Here is a 6,879-nt window from a genome sequence, read left to right as displayed (position 1 = left end):
TTGTAGCTTTCTGACTTCATCTATATTCCTGTAATGGCTTGACATGTGTTGGAATCTTTGTATTGGAATCTTTGTATTGTTAGCCCAGGGTATTTCTGCTAGCTTCTTCAATGCACCTTATTTACAGTTATAAGACCCCAGTTTTTATCATAATATTTTTATCATTAATGAAGCACTTTATTGTTGAGAACATATTTGCACTGTTAATCTTCCATTTAATGTTTACAAAATGTAGTTCTTTGTGAAGTTTATTATTGAAATTTATGAACACCTTAAGCAGAGCTATGTTAAAAGCCTCCATACTTGCATTCAACTATCAAGAAAATCTTACACAATTTGCAGTCACACTTGTTTATTGTAGCCTTTAGCTCTGTTTTCTATTATTCTTCTAACAGTATTTGCCAAAAAGTAATACATTATCATTTGTTACCATATTGCTTTCTATGTATTATTTCAGGTACTATCATGATGGCAGAAAGATCAAGGATTTACCCAAGTATATAAGCTTTCTTATATTTTGCTATTATGTAAGAAATTGTAGGAGAAGGTTCATCATGTTTTATCCAGTTGAGTATCATATGACTTAGAATGTGTTGATTGAATTGCAGAGCTTGGTCTTTGTGAGTTGGGTGGGTGGTTGATAGATCCCAGCTACACGAACTGCTTTACATAGTCATTAACATCTATCTCAAGCCATGATATATGCTCAGGGCTCAGAGGTTTGATCATCCTCTTTTCAGAATAATTATATTATCATTGTTGTTTCCTGATAATGTGGCTGAGGTAGAATTCATGTTGGGAGTAGAAATGTCAACTTGGTCCTTTTCCCCTCATTCTCTCATACTTGTAGAATTAATTCTCTCTTCACTCAGTATTTTCTTTGATACTTATCTGGCAGAGGAGATACCATCATCAGGAAGGTGGTATTCTCTTAGTAAGGTTCATCCCTTGCACCCCAGAAGTACCGACCTCTGCAATGTTCCCAAATGTAGGAAACTTGACTGCATTAGTTGTGGTAGTGAGGGACTGTGTTTAAACTTTCACCTGGGGTTGGGGGAAGATTCCTTTGAAGGAAAGTTTTAAAGCCACCTCCTAATTTTGTGAGGTTTGGTCTTAAAAGAAAAAAAAAAAGAAAGAAAGAAAAAAAAAAAAGCATATGCCATCTGTAAATTCTTTTGGCCAGGCATGCATTCTTCTATGAGTCTCATTATTAAACCCTAGTGAGTACACATACTCGGTTTGTAAGAAAATGATTCAGAGTGTGAGTAGTCCAGGTAGGAAGGGTAATCTATTTGGCAGTAGAAAGAGGATATTTAAATACATGTAGAAGTAATTAACTGAGAATAAGATGGAAATCTAGACTTATTAAATAGAACTTCAACAATATTTGTGAGGGTCGATAAACATAGCTACCTCTTAGAGTACTTACTCTGTGGCAGGCATTCTTCTATACATATTGTATCAAGTAATAAGCCTTATATTTAAGATACATATAATTTATTTAACTGCCTGTACAACTCAGGTGGGGAGTGATACTACAGATGAGAATATTATCTCAAGACAGGCCATTGAGAAAATGACTTGAATCTGTGGCCTGGGTTCAGAGCTCCTGCTGGCAATGTTACATTTGGCTGCTTTTGGAACATTCATGGAGAGATACAAAGAAATCAGACTAAACTAGACTAAGTCTGAACAGACTTTTCCCTATTTGAGAAAGTGAAAAATAAGATAACTGATGAAAATATAAAAGACAAAAAACATGGTTAATGGTGATTATTTACGAAAGAGAAGTCAATGATTGGGTAATGGAAGGAGTGAGAATTTATTACATTCTGTACCCTGTGATATGTTTAACTGAGTGTCTACATTTCTTTAATTTTGAGAAAATAAATTTGAGACAAACAAATAAAATTAGGCTTTAACAAAACATTTACTGTAAATCCCTTCTTATTTAACATAGTTTTGGAACTGGCAGTAGAAAATTAAGCCACTCAGAAGAACAAAATTAACAATATTTTGGAAAATATTTCTTATTTGCTGTTTATATTGAGCAAGATAAATTGCTCATCTTGAACACCTAAAACAGGCAGAAAAACTATAATTGATAATTCACTGGCATAATTAATTAAAAATAATTTTCTCTAAATAATTATCTTTCTAATATGTCAGTGATAATGTTACAAATTATGAAGGAAAATTCTCATTCACAAAACCCAAAGAAAATCAGAGGGAGGAACAATTATGAATACATTCAACAAGAAATTTGTGGAAATTTTTGACAAACAGAAGAAAACTTGACTCATCTAGGCCATAAAGCAAAGCTGAAACTATGGAGAACCAGACATGAGAAGTTTTTTTGTTTGTTTTTCTTTCAGTTTTATTAAGATATAATTGAGACACAACACTTTTTAAGTTTAAGGTATACAGTATAATGATTTGACTTACATACATCATGAAATAATTATCACAATAAGTTTAATGATCAAAGATTTTGACACTATTGAAATCAGTCTACACATTTAGCACAACCCATTTTGTATTTATCTTACTGCTGTTTTTGTTTTCTGTTCTTCTATTGTTTCTTACTGTGCACTTTTTATGTTTATTAACAGAATGAGTACATATTCAACTGTTTCTTGTCAATAAAGTTTTATCATTCTTATGGCAGGAACAATGGACAGACAGATGGTTAAGAAGGATATTCATTTTACTGAATAATATTTTTCAGTACAACTAAGATGTAGGATTATAGTTGGTTATATAATACATAATCATACACTGACTTATTCCAAATTGTTAAGAGACCTTTTCTTTTTGGAAAAAGGAAAATAGTAATTTGAGAAACTAGCTAAAGAGTCATTGATATTTTATAAGACAATTTAGAAGAGGATATCCACATGAATTTTAAAAAAGCATACAAAAAGCACCACTATTACTTGAAATATGCTGCTTATTTTATAAATGGATGTTAGAAATGCACTTATAACATCACTTATAATTTGCAAATGCACTAAGCTGAATTGATTGAATAGAACCCAAAAGTGGGAGGAGGGGATAGATAGAGTACCTGAATGGGTACAAAACTATGTCTAAAATGGATAAGATTTTCAGGTAAACTGGCAACTGGATAAAGTGCAGTTTACAACTGAGTACAAGCTGTGTTTAAACAGGTATCCAAAGAGACCATGACCACAGAGCTCTCAAATTATATCCAGATTGATTCCAGCTGCCATCACTCTACTGTACCTGCCAGAGAATTCTCTGCTATGTAAGCACCCTTTCAGGTTAAAGGCTTAATAACTACTTCTGGTTGTTAAGTGCCTAAAATTCTATTGTTCTGGGAACCAATCATTGATTAAAAATGCCTTCACCCCTCTTGTCTTAAAGGTCTCTGCTCTCAAGGAGCAGTGCTCATCTTAGAAGCTTTCTCAGATAAGAACAATATTTCAAGCGTGAACAGGACAATTATACTTCCAAACACATTCCTGTTCCTTTATTTATCCTTCGCTGCTATGCAAAACCTTCAGGATGGCAGTGGGAAGAAACCCCAAGAATATCTTGATTTTGCAAAATGATAGAATATTCATGTTGCAGAGGGAGTTTGAGGATATAGCTTAAATCCCTCATTTTAAATTAAAAGTCCCTGCAGTGTGTATTTGACACACCTTAGGTGATATAGGTGAGTAGTAACAGATTTCCTGTAATGATTGAGTTGCCAGATTTTGATTAATGCCACTAGCCCTTTCCCCAGCAAATAAATTCCCTTTTGACTCTATTGTTATACTTATCATTCTCTCACTTTCTTTTCTCCTTCCCCATGTTATGTAACACAGTTTTCCTTAGGACAGCAATTCTTACAGCGTGGTATCATTTCAGGAGGCCTATAAGGTCAAAACTACTTTCTAAATAACAGTGAGATATCTTTTTCAGTCCTTCCTTTACAGGGAGTTAGTTATCTGGTGTACAGGGAGTTATCCAGAAGCTGCATGGTGTAAAATATTGAAACACAGTGAATGCAGAAGCAAATATGAGAAACCTCACAACAAAGTATTTTACAAAAATGCAAAGCCATGTCACTCTTTTCACAATTACTGTTTTGGTAAATATTGGCATTTTCACTAAAATAGATTTTTTTTTAGCATATAATGATTACAGTCTTATTTTAAACTGAATTTCTAAATAGGTATTTTGAAAACATCTGTTTTAATCCTTCATGATGTAAGATATATATATATATATATATATACACATATAAACAAAAGCTCCTTGGAGTCCTTAATAAATTTAAGAATATTAAAGTGTCATCAGATTAAAAAATTTGAAGATAACTGGTTATTTCCCCTTCCCTAGAGATGAGGGGAAAACACAGGGAAATGTGTCCTACACATAAAAGAAATATAATAGCTAATTAAAAAAATTAATGAAATGTTTAATATCTGTCTCACCCACTACAGTTAAGATCTATGAAGAGAGTCATCTGGTATTATTTTTCACTGCTATACCCACAGTAGTGCACAGTATTTGTTACTTTGGGCAAGTTGTTTCATACATATATCCCTCTATAAACCAGGAGTAACCATATTAACTTCAGAGATTTGTAATAGTTATTAAATAAAATAGTGAATGTAAAATACAGTGTCTCACACAAGCCTTAGAGATAATAAATGTTCAAAATGAAATTTGAGATGACGGGGTATTGGTCAGATAGAATACTAATAGTGAGGGTAATAATGGAGATGTAGTAGTAGGAGGAGGAGGAGGAGAAACGAGTAGTATTGTTATTGTTTTCATTTTTAATTGAGGTGTAATATGCATAACTTAAAGTGCACACATCTTAGATGTGCACCTGAAAGATGTAAATATCTTTTACATATATATTTACCTATTTTATAATCACCCAGGTTAAGATACATTTTGTTGTTGGTTTTTTTCTACGTTTTTATTGCAACTTTTTGCAGCAATATCAAATTCCAGAAATATTGGTATGGTAAAAGAAATCACAGAGCTTAATTTGGTACATAATTATAAAGAAAATGGCAAAAATACATAATAGGTAGCAATATTGAATAAACATATAATTAGGGATTATTTGTGAAACTAACATTCAATTCCACAAGATCTTGATTCAGAAGTTAGTTTTATATTAAAAGTTAACTTATTTCCATGGACAACCTTTGTAAAATGTTAATTCCTGCTTTTATTTCACTCTTCCCTTTTTTGGTTCTCTTTTGCATTTAAAACTAATGTAGTTTGTAGTTGGTTTATGTGTCTTGCTTATCGTGTGTATTCTGCAGCAGAGTGAAAGTTGGATGAGGACAGAGTGGTTTAGTCATGCTTTCATGCTCAGTACCAAGTAGATGATGCAACAGAGTAACTGCCTATTAGATGTTTGTTAATTAAGTGTTCACGGAATGATAGCTTTTAAAAACATCTTTAATGCTAACAGAAAGTTATGACCACATTATAATTACAAGTATTCAAGTATGAACACTGAGCATATACAAAGAAAATAAAAACAAAACTTGTTTGGAAGTTTTTTTATTTTGTTTTCATATTTTTGTTTGTTCTGGATTGTAATTTATTGAGTAAACTGAAATTAGAGGAAAGCAGTAATGAAAACACAAGAGGGAAGGCACACAATGTGATTTATCCCAGTTGCTATATGACCTTCAAATGACCAGTGACTGAAAGGCAATTTGATAATTAATCCATAACGATTTGTCAGGTTCTAGCTGTATGGTAATACCTTAATCCTCCCATGCTTAAAATGCCAATACATTTCAAGTGACCTTGTAGAATTTTTTTTTTTTTTTTGTATCTACAAGCAAATATCTAATGACAAGAATTTTCCAACTTATGCCCAGTAGAGATGAAATCATTGCTGAACTCTCCTACAGTCTATGTGAAAGCATAGAATATGCTATGCCGGGAATTTCAGTAAATGAACAGAGGACAAACAGATAAATAAGTAAAATAGAACTGCTCTAAGATGATGAATGATGACTCATATGAGGCTTTGATATACATTAGGAACATATTCAACAATAGGAAATGGATAAATCATGGTGAATGAAAACACATGAGTTATCTTAAGGAATAAATGCTATTATACAACTTCATCTACTCACTTCCCTGTGAGGATGCAGACCCACAGTCCTCTTATAGCATTTTTTTCAGAGAAGACAGAAACCTCTAATTTAATGTGAAACCTGCAAATTTCTAATATTGAATATCTAATATAAATATAAAGCCATGTGTAGATCAACAATTTGTGGAGGGAATAATGTGGTCACGGCTACCAGTTTTCACTTCTGGTCCTGTTTATCAGTGTTTACTCACAACCCAGTGTACAAATTAAAAGTCCATTCAGGTAAACACAGGATCAGAACTTAGAGCAGCCCATTCTATGCATAATAATATATTACATTATTGAGTAATATGTTCATAGACTTAAACTATAATTTCAAGGGAGATCTTTTTTTTTAAACTTTCTCCATTTACTTGCTTTTCACTTGGGAGGAGTTCTCAAAATGTTCATTTTCACTGCCTCCAGTGTCTTTGTCAAGCAGCAAATGATATATTTGCTTTCGAAAGAAATACTGTTTTTTAATGAAGAAAATGAGCATCAATATTTTTTCTGATGTCCAATTTTTATGTCAGGTTTTAAAAATTAGTGTATACTCACAATTTTGAATCAATTTAATCTCATTTTTTTTGTGTCTGTCCTTAGAGGGCATCAAGAAAAATAATTATATACCTTATGGATACATTTAAATTCTACTTGAAAACACATATTGCCATCACTCAGTCTTTCTGATTCTTTCTCTCTTAATAACAGAGCCAACTTCCCATCATCTTAATCATTTTCACTGCTTCTTC

General features: G+C 32.4%; 1 non-coding gene across 1 annotated transcript; it reads left to right on the top strand.

Annotated features, from left to right (window-relative positions):
* The first annotated feature begins 883 nt into the window (after positions 1 to 883).
* On the top strand, positions 884 to 1,047 carry LOC130857914 (U1 spliceosomal RNA). Its single transcript, XR_009054909.1, has one exon. It is a non-coding gene; the product is annotated as a U1 spliceosomal RNA (small nuclear RNA).
* Positions 1,048 to 6,879: the final 5,832 nt, after the last annotated feature.

This window comes from Hippopotamus amphibius, chromosome 7, assembly GCF_030028045.1.
Source record: "Hippopotamus amphibius kiboko isolate mHipAmp2 chromosome 7, mHipAmp2.hap2, whole genome shotgun sequence".
NCBI classification, from domain to species: Eukaryota; Metazoa; Chordata; class Mammalia; order Artiodactyla; family Hippopotamidae; genus Hippopotamus; species Hippopotamus amphibius.
Note: the sequence above shows the minus strand (reverse complement) of the source record. Positions and strands in the feature narration are given on the sequence as shown.